Source organism: Nicotiana tabacum, chromosome 17 (assembly GCF_000715075.1).
Source record: "Nicotiana tabacum cultivar K326 chromosome 17, ASM71507v2, whole genome shotgun sequence".
Classification (NCBI taxonomy): Eukaryota; Viridiplantae; Streptophyta; class Magnoliopsida; order Solanales; family Solanaceae; genus Nicotiana; species Nicotiana tabacum.
Genome location: NC_134096.1, coordinates 127,525,779 through 127,540,179, shown reverse-complemented (window position 1 = coordinate 127,540,179; position 14,401 = coordinate 127,525,779).

The window sequence follows — 14,401 nt, the reverse complement described above, 5'->3', positions numbered from 1 at the left end:
CATGTTGCAGCAAGGGCACCTCAAAGAGCTGCTGAGCGACAAGGGAAGGAACACCTTCGCCAGGGGTCGAGAACATCAAGGCCCACTGAAGCTGCCCTCACCGGCCCGCACCATCAATATGATTATTGGCGGCAACGATGATGCCTCCATCAACGACATCAATTTCACTGCCTCTTACAAGCTCAAAAGATCGATCACCCACGAACGGTATGACGGACTCGAAGAAAGTATCATCTTCGATGAGTGAGATGCCGACGATTTGGCTTTCCCTCACAACGATGCTCTTGTCATTATTTTACGAATTTCAGATACTAATGTTAAATGTATCATGGTAGATGATGGGAGCGGAGCGTGTATTATCCTATGAATATTCTCTAGGTCTGTACTATTAGGGGTTTTAGACATGTGTTTCCTTATACATAGAGCGGGACATAGTTATGGAAGGAGGAGATTCACTTGTAAGAGAACACATTGACTTTTCTCCGTAGAATCTTGCCTTATTATACACATACAAAATATACCTTTTTTCTAAGATTCTTGCATAACTTTTTCACTCGATCCAAGAACAATCAGAACATTCGAAGGCTCATCAATCATTCATCATTGTCAGAAAGAACATCCACAGATCTCACCCTTTTTGGGTGACTCACATGTTCTTATTTACTTAAATGTCATTCATTGCTATTGTTATTTAATGTTATCCCTTTCTTTTTAGATCATTGAATATTACTAGTATTATCAACATTTATTGCTACTTGGATAATATACATATTATCTTACTACAAAATCAGTTAATATATCTTTTGGACATTAATATTGGCTAAGATTGACTCTATTTTATTAAACGTAATTATCTAAATCCAGATCTAAATTTTAGATCAAACAATAGTATTTTTGCATTTGATTGTAGTTTTTAGACTTATTTTCACATTTATCTATATTACGTAAGTTGAACATGCTTTATATCGTTTTGTTATGGTAATACCAAACCAAGACATAGAATGTGAGTAGAGATTTATAACTATAGAAGAACTAATATACTCTCTTCCATGTGCATTATGAATATCTTCTCATTTTCCCTTCTAAGGCATCAAGGGCGGTTCTACTTTATGAGGTAGGGGTGTCATGCCACCCGCTCGCTTCGCTAAAATTCTTATTATGTACATAATATCTCTGTGAAGAAACGTATATATAGATGCACCCAGAAGTTACAAAGTGAAAGCGGGTGCCATTGGTTCAGCCTTCCATTTGAAGGCTTTCCTTGACCTCCTGAATGCAAGTTTGATTCCCTGTTAGAGCAGCTCCTTTGATTTTTCTTTTTTTCTACTTATTAAGATTTTCTTTATTTTCAGTTGACCCCTAGGGCCTTATCTCTTTTCTTTCTTTTTCGGTTCTTTCCCTCATTTTCTTCCTTTTATTACTTGCTAAGTCTCTCTTCTTCATTTTTTTAACTTTCAGTACTCATTTTGTTTCTATCATTATACCTTACTTTATGAATAATTATTTTCTATAGGTAATTTGAATTGATTTTAATTAACATATAATTTTTTTATTTTTAATGAAATGATATTAATTTATATATTGGAATATAATTTAAGCAATATCTTCTATTGGGTTTTGAAAAAAAAATAAAATGGCTTGATTGATAGTCGTTTTGAGTCGAATATTATAGGTTGAATGTTGAAGGTTTTTCTTTGAAAATAATTGTCATATAACTCAACAATTAAGATTGAAAAATAAACAAAAAATAATACAAATAAATTAATCTAGTCAAACAAAGAATATATAGTATATTTAAGCTACTCTTTAAGCAAATATTTATTTTGGAGACGCTCTTTCATGAAATATTATTTTTCTTTTGCATTTTTATTTAGAAAGTGTTTAAATTAAGCGTTAAAAATTTGAATTAAAATCGAATTTATTCGCTTTGTGAATGAAAGACCTATTCAAATTAACCAAAAACTAACTGAACTAACTCATTATTCATAATCTGTCTTTGTAACTACTGATATGTATACTGTATGCATAAAATTGTGGCACCCGCAACCTTCGAATCCTAGATCCAGGCATCAAAATCAATAATATTTTGAATCTGTCTTTTCAACTTCTTTTTTTATATCAAACTGCCGATTAAAAAAGGCACCTCTAACGTGGCTCCCATTTGCTAGAGGATGAACAGTCAATAAATACAACTAATTAATACTTCAAAGAAAACAGATCAATTAATTGTCAAGCATTATTCTAGTTCAATTACATAAAAAACAAATATCCGGCCCATATTAATTAGTAACAAAGTAAAACAATTATTGTCATCATACACCCATAAACTCAGCCTAGCGCATCATTAAAATCATTTGATATTAGACTTAAACACTACCAATGTATAGCTGGAAGATTCATAGTGATTCGTTATAAAAGGACATCCTTAATCCTGCAAATAAATCATCAGCTTATTTCTTAGAGCTCTAATATCAACTACTTTTCAAGAAAAGAGGTTTGAGAAACTTGTAATTAAGAGAATCAATGGAGGGATTAAAGAAATTGGCTATGGTTTTCACTATTTGTATGATGATTCTTGTAGCTTTCGGGAATAATGGAGTTACGGCTGCTGGAGAAGAAGCACCGTCACCTTCACCTTCTATGGAGAATGACGGAACTACTTTGTTTGTTCCACTTCTAATGGCTGCAATTGCTTCCACCGCCGCTTTCTTCCTCTGATCAATCCCTATATATTTCATTACATTTCTTTTTGTTTTTCCTTTTTGTCTTGATTATTTCTAAATCGGTGCAATGTGAGAGCTAATTGCGTTTCTCACACCTTACTAATGTATGTACCATTTATATTGATTTGCGTCATATTCATTTTATTTTTGTACAATTTGTTCCTTGTCCAATTCATTTCTTTAACAATTTCATAGGAAGATCATTTTACGAGAATGTTTACCCGTAAAATAGTACAGTTGAATTTGTTGCGTGACTTATTTGATTTCATCCCAAAATAATAAATAAACTATATGAAAAGTAAAACTTAGTGTTGAAATCGAAAGGAATAACAAATCTGATTCCGGGAGCAAGGCTTTCGAAGACAGCGATAAGAACGATACTAGACAGAAAATAGAGTTGTATTACTTAGCTTGAAAATATAATGTAGCATAAGTTTTGCTAGAGCTTCGTGTGTTATAATGGTTGTTGAAGTCCCTTTTATAGCTATACCTAGGGAACAAAATCTTAGGATCAACCCCCTCTTAAATAATAATAATGGAGGTCATTGATGAATATGTAACAACTGGCCATGAATGCCAAAAATTCTCTGCAACGGCTGCATATTTAATACTGAGGAATATTCTTCATTAAATGTCATCTGGTGACAAACATTTGTTTGCTCTCATTGGCAGTGTTCCCATCAGGATCTTATCTGGAACAAATCGAAGTTATTGTCCACGGTCTTGATTCTTACTCGATTTGTCTTCCGTCTGCCTTCGGTTCCACGTGTCATATAATCATTCGAGTATTTAATATAAACCAATTTCATCCTATACAGATAGTCCCCCTACTTTCCGATGGCACATCTTTATATTATCGGGAAGTTGGTGAAGATTCCTTTCTTAGCGAAAAATTTTCTAAACCCTTCTGAAAAGTTTTTGATGCCTGATAAAACGCACGTCTCCTCGTATTTAATACCTCGAACACATGTTGCTCCACTATTCAGCAATATTTTTGTCGGCTTTCGAGGTACTCATGGCCACGATTTTAGCCGTCTTTACCTTTACCTATACGCATCATTCTACCTTTTTCACTTCCAAAATCCTCATAAATGTGTTATCTTTTTTGCTCTTAACACTCTTTTTCTTTTAACTCTTTCCGACTTTCTTCGCTTTTAACTCGTAAACTCTTTAACCATGGCTTCCTTTACTGAATCCTCTAAGAACTCTGGTCTTCTTTTTGGCGGAGGCCCGAAGAGAAGCAAAGATAAATAGGTGGATGTTGATGTTGATCCTCTCATAGTGAGCACCATCATTCCCAAACATTTGAACACTGCTAGAGATTTCGAAAAGAAGTTCCCCACTTCAAACCCTTGAACTTGGGCTGTTGGTAAATATCCTTCTTCTATTCACCCTTTTAGTATTCCTATTGTGAAGGAGGACTTTGACTGCCACACCCTAAATATCATCGCTAGTAATGAAGAGGCTTTCCTTCAAAGGAGACAACAATCTTTATCAGCTCAACAAAATGCTCAATCTGGAGAGCTTAGAACCCCAACTGAGGGCGAGCTCTGGGAAGAAATGGATTTGGTGGAGAATGCTGATTCTTCCTTTCCAGTCCCAGTTGCTGCTTCCGGTACTGTGAGGTCGAATACCGGGACTCTTCTACCTTCGGTTGGTGAGCAACCAACAAACAACACTGCCTCTTCCGCAACTGCTTCTCAACTTACAATACCATCAGCTTCATCCCCCTCCACACTGGTTGTGCCTTCATCACCAGCAACTGCTACATCTCCTCCACCTGCTGCTGACGCCCGAGAGGAGGATATCCTTCCTCCCTAGTCCCTTGACCATGAGAATTTGTGGCATAACTATCCATCCCCTTCCGTAGATCCCCAAGGGAGGAGGAACGTCTTTCTCTCTGTCTCAAAGGAGTTCCACCTGCTATCCAGGCCGGTGGAACTTGCCAACTATCTGAAGCTGTTGGTTTCAGAAAAAGATAAGAAGAAAATACACTCTCTTTCAGGAGAGTGTATGTTAAATAATGCCATGCATAATGTAACAGCAGTACCGTATTTGTTTTTTACCGTTTGTTTCTATTAGTCTTGTTACAACAAGGTTTCTAACTTTGATCTTTGTTTTGCATTCCAACTTTCTCACTTCTGTGGGCCTTCAAAGATTGATCCTTGACAAATAGGGACTCATGTCCGAGCGGTATCAACTGTTGGCCGAGAGGAATCTACTCGCCACATGCCGCACACCTCCCGGTACTAAAGGACAAGGCTGCTAAAGCAGCCGAGCTTGAGGCCCGATTGTATTAGAGTGAGCAGGAGGTGATGGCTCATAGCCAAGAAGACACTCAGCTACATGCACAACTTCAGGATGCAAAGGCTAGGTGGGCTGAATCTCAAGATGATGCTCTTGCTGCTACCAAGCTCGAGTATGCCTCCATTGAACGAGCAAATAATTTTGGAGGCATCTTTGAACTCCAAAGCTGAAGAGGTTGATGCTGCCGAGGAGAAGCGGGCCCGGATGGAAGATATGTATAAAAGGATCATGGATCAAAATAAGGTTCACATAACTACAATCCATGATCTCTATCTTAGCCTCAGTCCCATCAGATCCGAGCGGGATGGCCTTTTGACCGAGGTTGATAGACTTAAAGCAAAACTTCAGCACCAAGGGGATTCCCTCACTATTGAAAAAGCATACTCTATTACCATATAAGGAGCAAAATCTAGGAAGAGGCCAAAGCGAGCGTTATTGATATCTACGATGAGATCGCCAAGGCCCGAACGCTGGAGTTAATGCTTGAGAATGCCTCCCGGCTCAGCCTGATGCAACTAACTCTTCTAGTCCGGTTTTGATTTTTCGGGAATCGAGGAGGAACTTGAGGAGAATGATGATGAAGGCCAAGATCATGCGCCGACGGCAGATCTGTCATCTTCCCCCGAGTTCCGAAAGAGACAAAGTTTAGCCTTTTTGCTTTGTTTTCTTTTGTATCTTTGTATTTATGCCGCTTGGCATGTATGATACATAAAAAGGATTGCAAAAAGTTCTTTCTTTTTGTGTCGAATTAAGTAAGGCTTCGGGTGTGTTTTTTTCCGATAACTTTTGTGTTCCGGGCATAAATTATTCCGGAACCAACCCTTTACTATGAGGGTTTCACAAGAGAGGACCCTCTTATATTTACGTTTCTCTTGAAGAGGACGTCTCTTGTTCATTCCAGCACTAGCATTTGAAGTTTTTTGTTAACTTTAAAATGATAAAATCAATTCATCGTTTGGACAAGAAACAAGATAAAAATAAAAGGACTTTATTTTATTCCTTATATCTTCAAAAGTACATAAGCATTCATTTGTTGGAAAAAAAAAAGAAGAAATTGCCAATACATATGGCTAATTTGTACAACTTTTTTCTACGGGGCTAGCTGTGCAGTCCCTAGTCCCGATGAGACATTATTGTTCCTGGTCTCGCAGTCCCAATTTTTGTGGCAATCAAGTTGCCATATTCTCATACTATACCCTAGTGTTCGAATGCGAAGAATGCGAATTGGAACACTAGAAGTCTAACTCCTTTGAGGAAAAATACTTGTGAACGGTTGGATAATCTTTGGTTCAATGGCAAGCTTCGTTTCCCATTAGGAACTTTGCAATCGAGCCAAAGATTATCTAACCATCCCCTAGTAGCTTGTTGTTTCAGTGCCTTATCATTTAAAGGTCTTAACTTTGTTGGCGATGCTCTTTTCGTAGTATGCTTTTCGTTGCTACCTCGTTAAAAACCTTGCCAGAAAAACCCAATTGGGACAAAAATTGGCTGAAGGGAAAAAGAGTGCAGCATATACTTTCAGTATAAGTAGGATCCATCAGTAGTAATACCTTTTAAGGTGAGTCACGTTCCAGTTGCGTGACAATTTGACTCCATCTCGATTCTCTAGTTCATATGATCCCTTTCCGGTGACAGCTGAAACCTGATAGAGGCCTTCCCTCATCGGCCCTAACTTTCCTGCATTGAGCTCCCGGGTATTCTGAGTAACTTTACTCAAAACCAAGTCTCCCACTTTAAAGTAGCGGAGATTGGCCCTCTGGTTATAGTATCTTTCCATTCTTTGTTTCTGAGCCACCATTCTTATATGCGTCATGTACCTGTGTTAATCAAGCAGCTCCAGTTTGACCAGAAATGCCTCATTATTTGCTTCTTCGTCCATCCGAAAGTACTGCAAGGTTGGTTCTTATACTTCCATCGAGATCAGGTCTTCTGCACCGTATACGAGAGAGAAAGGTGTCTCTCCCATACTTGATTTTGCAGTCGTCTGATATGCCTAAAGCACGCCTGGTAATTCTTCGGGTCACTTGCCCTCGGCTGCTTCCAACCTCTTTTTGAGGTTTTGAATAATCACCTTATTGGTTGATTCTGCCTGCCCATTTGCGCTCGGATGGTATGGTGAGGATGTAATTCATTTAATTTTCATTCAAGAAACTTTGTGACTTTGGAGCTTATGAACTGTGGTCCGTTGTCACAAGTAATCTCCGTCGGTATTCCGAACCGGCAAATTATGTTTTCCTAGAGGAAATCAACCACTTCGCGTTCATAAATCTTTTGGTAAGGACCTGCTTCAACCCATTTAGTGAAGTAATCAGTTAAAATTAAAGGAAATCTTACCTTCCCGGGATCCGATGGCAGCGACCCAACTATATTCATCCCCTATTTCATGGATGGACATGGGGACAATACCGAATGCAGGAGTTCAATCGGTTAGTGCACCAACTGTGCATGGCATTGACACTTGTCGCATTTCTGAACGAATGCCTTCGCGTCCTGTTCCATCCGGGGCCAATAGTATCCTGCTTTAACTAATTTTAGCACCAACGAATCTGCAACGGAATGATTCCCACAGATCCCTTCATGAACTTCTCTCATGATGTAGTCTGCCTCCGAGGCTCCTGAACATCGAGCCAACGGGCCTTGGAACGACCTTCTATATAGTTGTCCTCCCCAGAGATTGTAGCGATCAACTTTGGTGCGGAGTGCCTCGGATACCTTTGGGTCTTCGGGCAGCTTGCCATTCTGAAGGTAATCTATGAACTCATTCCTCCAGTCCCAGTAGGTTGGTTGTATTTACTTCACAATAACCGTCCATATCCGGTACCGAATGCATGAGCTGCACGATAGTACTGGAATATGATCCTTTCATCTATGGACGACCCCAAATTGGCCAATGCATCTACTTCTACGTTTTCTTCTCTCGAGATGAGGGTGATCGACCACTCCCTAAACTGTGTGAGCAAAGTTTGAACTTTAATTATATATTGTTGCTTGTGTTCCTTCTTTGTGTCAAAGATCCCATAAACTTGGTTTACCACTAGCTGTGAATCACATTCGATCTCTATAACCTCGGAGCCAAGTCCACGAGCCAATTCGAGTCCTGCAATCAATGCCTATACTCGGCTTCATTATTAGTTAAAGGAACAGTTTTTATGGCCTGCCTCAGGGTTTCTTCCGAGGGTGTGATTAAGACCGCCCCGAGCCCGAACCTTTCACATTGGAAGCTCCGTCCGTGAACAATGTCCAAACACTTGATGTCATTTTCGACACCATCACCGCTTCTTTCGCAGTGAGAGGCAGTAACCCTGGACTGAAATCGGCCACAAAGTCGGCCAAGACCTGTGACTTGATCGCAGTCCTAGGCTTGTACTCAATATCAAATTTACTAATTTCAACTACCCATTTAGGCAGCCGACCTGACAACTCAGGTTTGTTAAGGACATTACGCAGGGGGGAGGTTGTCACCACGACTATCGGGTGACACTGAAAATAAGGCCTAAGCTTTCGAGAGGCGAGTATGAGAGATAAGTCCAGTTTCTCGAGGTGCGGATAACGAGTTTTCGCTCCCGACAAAATTTTGCCCCCATATTAGACAGGAGATTGCGTACCTTCATCCTTCCGAACTAGAACGTCACTTACTGCTACCTCCAAGACCGCTAAGTATATCAGCAACTGTTCGCCTTCTTACGATTTTGATAGCAACGAGGGGCTTGATAGATAACGTTTCAGGTCTTTTAAGGCCTGTTGGCATTCTGGAGTCTATTCTAAGTTGTTCTTCTTCTTCAGAAGTGAGAAAAAGTGATGATACTTTTTTGAAGACCAAGAAATAAACCTGCTAAGAGCGACGAATCTCCCGGTTAGCCTTTGAACTTCTTCCACGCTTGTTAGCTGGTCTGGGATGTCCTATATGGCTTTGATCTTAACGGGATTTACCTCGATCTGTCTTTGTGACACCACAAAACCCAAGAACTTATCGGAGCTAACCCCGAAAGCGCATTTTTCGGGGTTGAGTTTCATATTGTGCTTCCTTAGGATTTCGAAGGTCTCCTGGAGGTGTTTTAAATGGTCACCTGCATTCAAAGACTTGACCAACATATCATCTATGTATACTTCCATTGTTTTACCTATTTATTTTTCGAACATTTTGTCCACGAGCCTCTGGTAAGTGGATCCAGCATTTTTAATTTGATTGTACCCGGAATAGGCATCGAGGAAACTCATCAACTCGTACCCGGCCATTGCATCAATCATTTGATCAATGTTTGGAAATGGAAACGAGTTTTTCGAGCACACCTTATTCAAATCTTTATAATCTACTCACATTTGAAATTTATTATTCTTTTTCGGAACTACAACTACATTAGTTAACTAGTCGGGATACTTTACCTCCCGGATTGAACCGATGTCAAGTTAACTGAGTTACCTCTTCTTTGACAAACCTATTTCTGACCTCGGCTATTGGGCGCTTCTTCTGCCTTACTGGTTGGATGCTTGGGTCCAGGTTTACCTTATGCACAGCCACCTCTAGTGGGATTCTTGTCATATCCGTGTGCGACCATGAAAAAAAATCAACATAGTTCTAAGGAAATCAATAAATCCTGACCTGAGCTCAGGGTTGAGTCGTGTCCCCAAGTGAAATTTTCTCTCTAGGAATTTTTCGAACAAAGCTACTTGTTCGAGTTTTTCTGCCTTGGACTTGGTCGCGTCTATTTCGTCCGGTACCTGAAAATATCTTGGTACCTGGGGGGTTCCGGTGACTCCTCCCCTTTATCATCTTCGCTCGGTTCGGGGTAGGCGTCGCTTCCTGTAATTGCTATTTGTTGGGTCCCTTCCCTTTACTGCTGGAAACTAATACCACGTTCATTTCCTTTGTTGCCGGTTAATCCCCTCTTATTTGCTTGATTCCCTTTAGGGTCGGGAATTTCAATAGTTGGTGATATATTGATGGTACGGCCTTCATCTCATGTAACCACGGTCTATCGAGAATTATGTTGTTGCCCATGTAGCCGTACACCATTTCAAATAAGGTGGTCTTCTTGACTCCTTCGGCATTCATGGGTAGCAAGATCTCCCCCCCGGGATGTCACACTCGTTAAGTTGAACCCGACGAGAAGCTTTGTTGCCGGAATAATGCTTCCGGTTAGTTTGGCTTGTTCCAGCACTCTCCATTGAATGATGTTTTCTGAACTTCCTGGGTCAACTAAAACACGTTTAATATTGAAATCTAGAACGTTAAGAGAAATTAGCAAGGCAACGTTGTGCAACAGAAGAAGTTCATCGGCGTCTTCTTCCGTGAAGGCGATGTCGTCTACCGCGACCTCCCGGAGCCTCTTGCTATGAGTCACCGATACCTTTGTCTTTTTGGCCGTCGAGAAGGTTACACCGTTGATCCCCCTCCCCCTCCCCCCCCCCCCAAAAAAATCATCATGATAGTTAGTCGAGGAGGGTCTTCCTCTATCTTTTAAGGGTTTTACGTTGTCTCGGCTACGTCCGTAATTGTTCTTGGCACGGTCGCTTAAGAATTGCCTGATATTCGCACCATATGTTAGGATCCCTCTGGCTGGGATTAGATCTTATCTTCCTCGGGAACCGTGCTTCCTTAATGTTTCTCATTGTCGATACCAGCTCCACTACGCTAACATTGAAATTATACTCTAATAGCCTGGGATAATTGGAATCCCGGGAGCTCGATACCTCTTTGTCCTACAATGACCTATTATTTCGGCCGCAATAAATTCTTCTATCGGGGGCGAACCTATCCACTGATCGGAATCCTTTGCTATTAAGTCCTTCGGTCTTCTCGTAGGGCAAGAATCAACCCTTAGAAGTTCGTTGATCTGCATCAAAATCATCATTAGATTTATCCCTATTCTTTTCTCTATCCCGACCCTTGATTGATGTCGAGAACCCGAGCTGATCATCTTCTATCCTTATCTTTAATTCATAACAGTTATGAACATCTGCCCATGTGGTTGCTTGAAACTCGAGCAGGCTCTCTTTCAGCTATCGGGAGACGTCAGAGCTCCTTGGGTTCAACCTCTTAGTAAATGCTTGAGTTGCCCATTCATCTGGCACGACCTGTAACATCATCCTTTCTTTCTGGAAACTGATCATGAACTCACGCAAGCAATTTGGACACTCCTTATGAAATTCTGAATATGTACAACTTTAGGGCCTGGACCTTCTGGCCCCGGCATGGGCCTTGATGAAAGAATCTGGGAGCATCTTAAAAGAATCAATTGAATATTCGGGTAAAAGCAAATACCATGTCAAGTCCCCGTTCGTGAGGGTTTCTCTGAATTTCTTCAGCAGGAACGAACCAATCTCATGTTAGGCCAAGTTGTTTCCTTTCACCGCCGTTGTATAAGTTGTGATGTACTCCCGAGGGTCTGAAGTCCCATCATACTTCGGTATGTCTGGCATTTTGAACCGTTTCGGAATCAACTCTGGTGTTGCGCTCGGTTGAACGACAATTTGGTGTACTTCTTCGAGCCTGGGCCCTTTAACACTAGTGGTGCGCCCGAAATTTGGTCCATTCGAGCGTGGAACTCTTTCGCATTCTGATCCATCTGATAGTTCATTTCCCTCTTGAATTTCATGAGTTCGGTTTTGAAGGGATCATTGCCTTTGTCGTTATCGGATTCGTTGCCGATCCCCCAGCTCCGTCGAAGCCGACCTCACCCCTCGGGCGTTGTTATCAACTCTTTGAGTTGTTTGATTTGCGGGAGCACCGGGAGGAACAGAGCCTCTTCCATTCGCGTTGTTGGAAGCGCCTGACAATGCTTGCTTTAGTTCTGTCATGACCTGGTTTTGCCTTGAGAGATTGCCCATGATAGCTTTTTGCTGCTCTCTCAAGATCCTTATCGTTTACATAATGTGCTCGTCCTCAGCGCCATCAGGAGTTGTCTCCCGCACATGTCGGGGATATTACCCGCCATGGACCGGAGTTGCTACGTCCCCTTCGTTGAGGGTGTCACTAATTGAATTCTCATGTTGAGGCAGAGTTTTGTGTGCCTCAACATTGTGTGTGATGTTGACATCATTAGGTGCCATTTTTTCAATTTTTCTATGAAACGAAGAATCAAACAAGTTAGTAATAGACGCAAGGATCAACTCAATTACGCAACTGTCTAAGCCCCACGGTGGGCACCAAACTGTTTATCCGTAAAACGGTATAGTTGAATTTATTACGTGATTTATAGACAAGCGAACTGATTTGATCCCAAAATAATAAATAAATTAAATAAGAAGTAAGACTTAGCATTGAAATCGAAAGGAATAACAAATCTGGTTTCGGGAGCAAAGCTTCTGAAGACGGCGATAAGAACAATACTAGACAGAAATTAGAGTTGTATTATTTAGCTTGATAATATAATGTAGCATAAGTTTTGCTAGAGATTTCATGTGTTACAATGGTTGTTGAAGTCCCTTTTTATAGCTATACCTAGGGAACAAAATCCTAGGATTAGCCTCTCTTAAATGACAATAATAGGGGCCATTGAGGAATATGTAACGGCAAGCCATGAATGCCAAAATTCTCTGTAATGGCTGCATATTTAATACTGAGGAATATTCTTCATTAAATATCATCTGGTGAAAAACATTTATTTGTTGTCGTTGGCCGTGTTTCCATCGGGATCTTATCCGGAACCAATCGAAGTTGTTGCCCTCGTTCTTGGTTTCCCTCGAGTTGTCTTCCGCCTGCCTCTGATTCCACGTGTCATGTAATCATTTGAACATTTAATATAAACCAATTATACCTAGATAAATTACGAATCGCATAATCTATACTATATTAAAAGTACGAAGGCCCTTAGCGAAATGTCGTTCGCCGTTTTTACCCTTTAAAAATAGAGCTCACATTGAATAAAATAGTCATTTTATTAATTTTTTAATATCTACGATTTTGAAATCAACTAAAACTTTATTTATTATAGTAGGAAATCCCAATATTTAGGACATTTAAATCAACTAAAAATTTTCTTTTGTAATTCAAAATCCTGATATTTAGGTATCAAATATAAGAACTATTTTTTAACGTTAAAATACATTTTAGGAATTCAAATTTCAAAGTTTAAATATCTCACCACTAAGCGTTAGATTTGGGTTCAAGACATACTACTTTTTAATTTAAAGTATTCATTCGTCCATTTATATTTTTTGTCCAGTACTTTTAATTATTCTAAATGAAAAGCTAGATGAGGAATTAGAGTTAAAATAAGCCAATATACGACTAATATAAGGAAATTAGTTTCTACTTCCTCCGTCTGAAATTATTTATCGTAATTTTTAAAAATAGATAATTCAAATTATTTATCATTTTAGAAGTTCAAGACAAAATTAATTAATTTTTTTCTATTTTATCCTTAGTAGTAATTGTTCTTGAAGATGGAAATGGCACATAAATAAAATAAGTGTTCAATGAAGAAAGATTATATTAAAGACATGAATAATGGTAAAATAGTTAAATTCCTTCTAACTAATATTTTTTCAAGGGAATATCAAATAGAAATACGACAAATAATTTGAGACGGATGAAATATTTATTAGTAATCAAGAGCCTTTAAATAGGTAGAAAGATGGTTAATTTGTTATTGTTATGAAATATTTATTTTAACAACAAAAACGTAACTCCAACCAAACAAATAATTGGTCAATGACAGAAATCTCATCAATTGATAAATGATGATGAACGATTACAATTACAGATTTATTAGTACAGAAGTTGTACAAATCTACATTGTCATTTATCTTTTTTACCCTTTTAAAAAAATCACATTGGACAAATATATAATTTAAGTTACTTTTTCAATATTTAGGACTTTAACATCAAGTAATTTTTTTTTATTATTGCCTAATATTAGGAGTTCGAGATCAACTAAATAAGGATAAAATATATTAAGAAAAAATAAGAGAATATAAAAAGTAAAAAGTGAGTTTCTTTTCAATAGACAAAAAATATTATATATTCGTGTAAATTTTTGTGCCTATATCGTACAAGGAGAATGTAACGACCCAAAATCTAACCATGGTCGTGATGGCACCTATCGTGTTACAAGGTAAGCCTATTTTCCAAAATATTACTACTAATTTAATAAAACAATACCAATATTTAAATTTTTCATAAACTAAATCAACTCTAAATATAATATAGAAAATACGGAAACGAGCCCCAAACATCAGGATGTCACTAAGTCATGAGCGTCTAAAACTATAAACTAAGATATATAAACTGTCTAATTGTCCAAAAGAAGAAATGAAAAAAGGAGTGACAAGGTCCTGCAGACGCTAGCAGCTACCTTGCAATCTCCACAGATAGCCGGCCTGAACTCAACGATCGTCGCCTTCTAACTCACCTGAATCTGCACATAAAG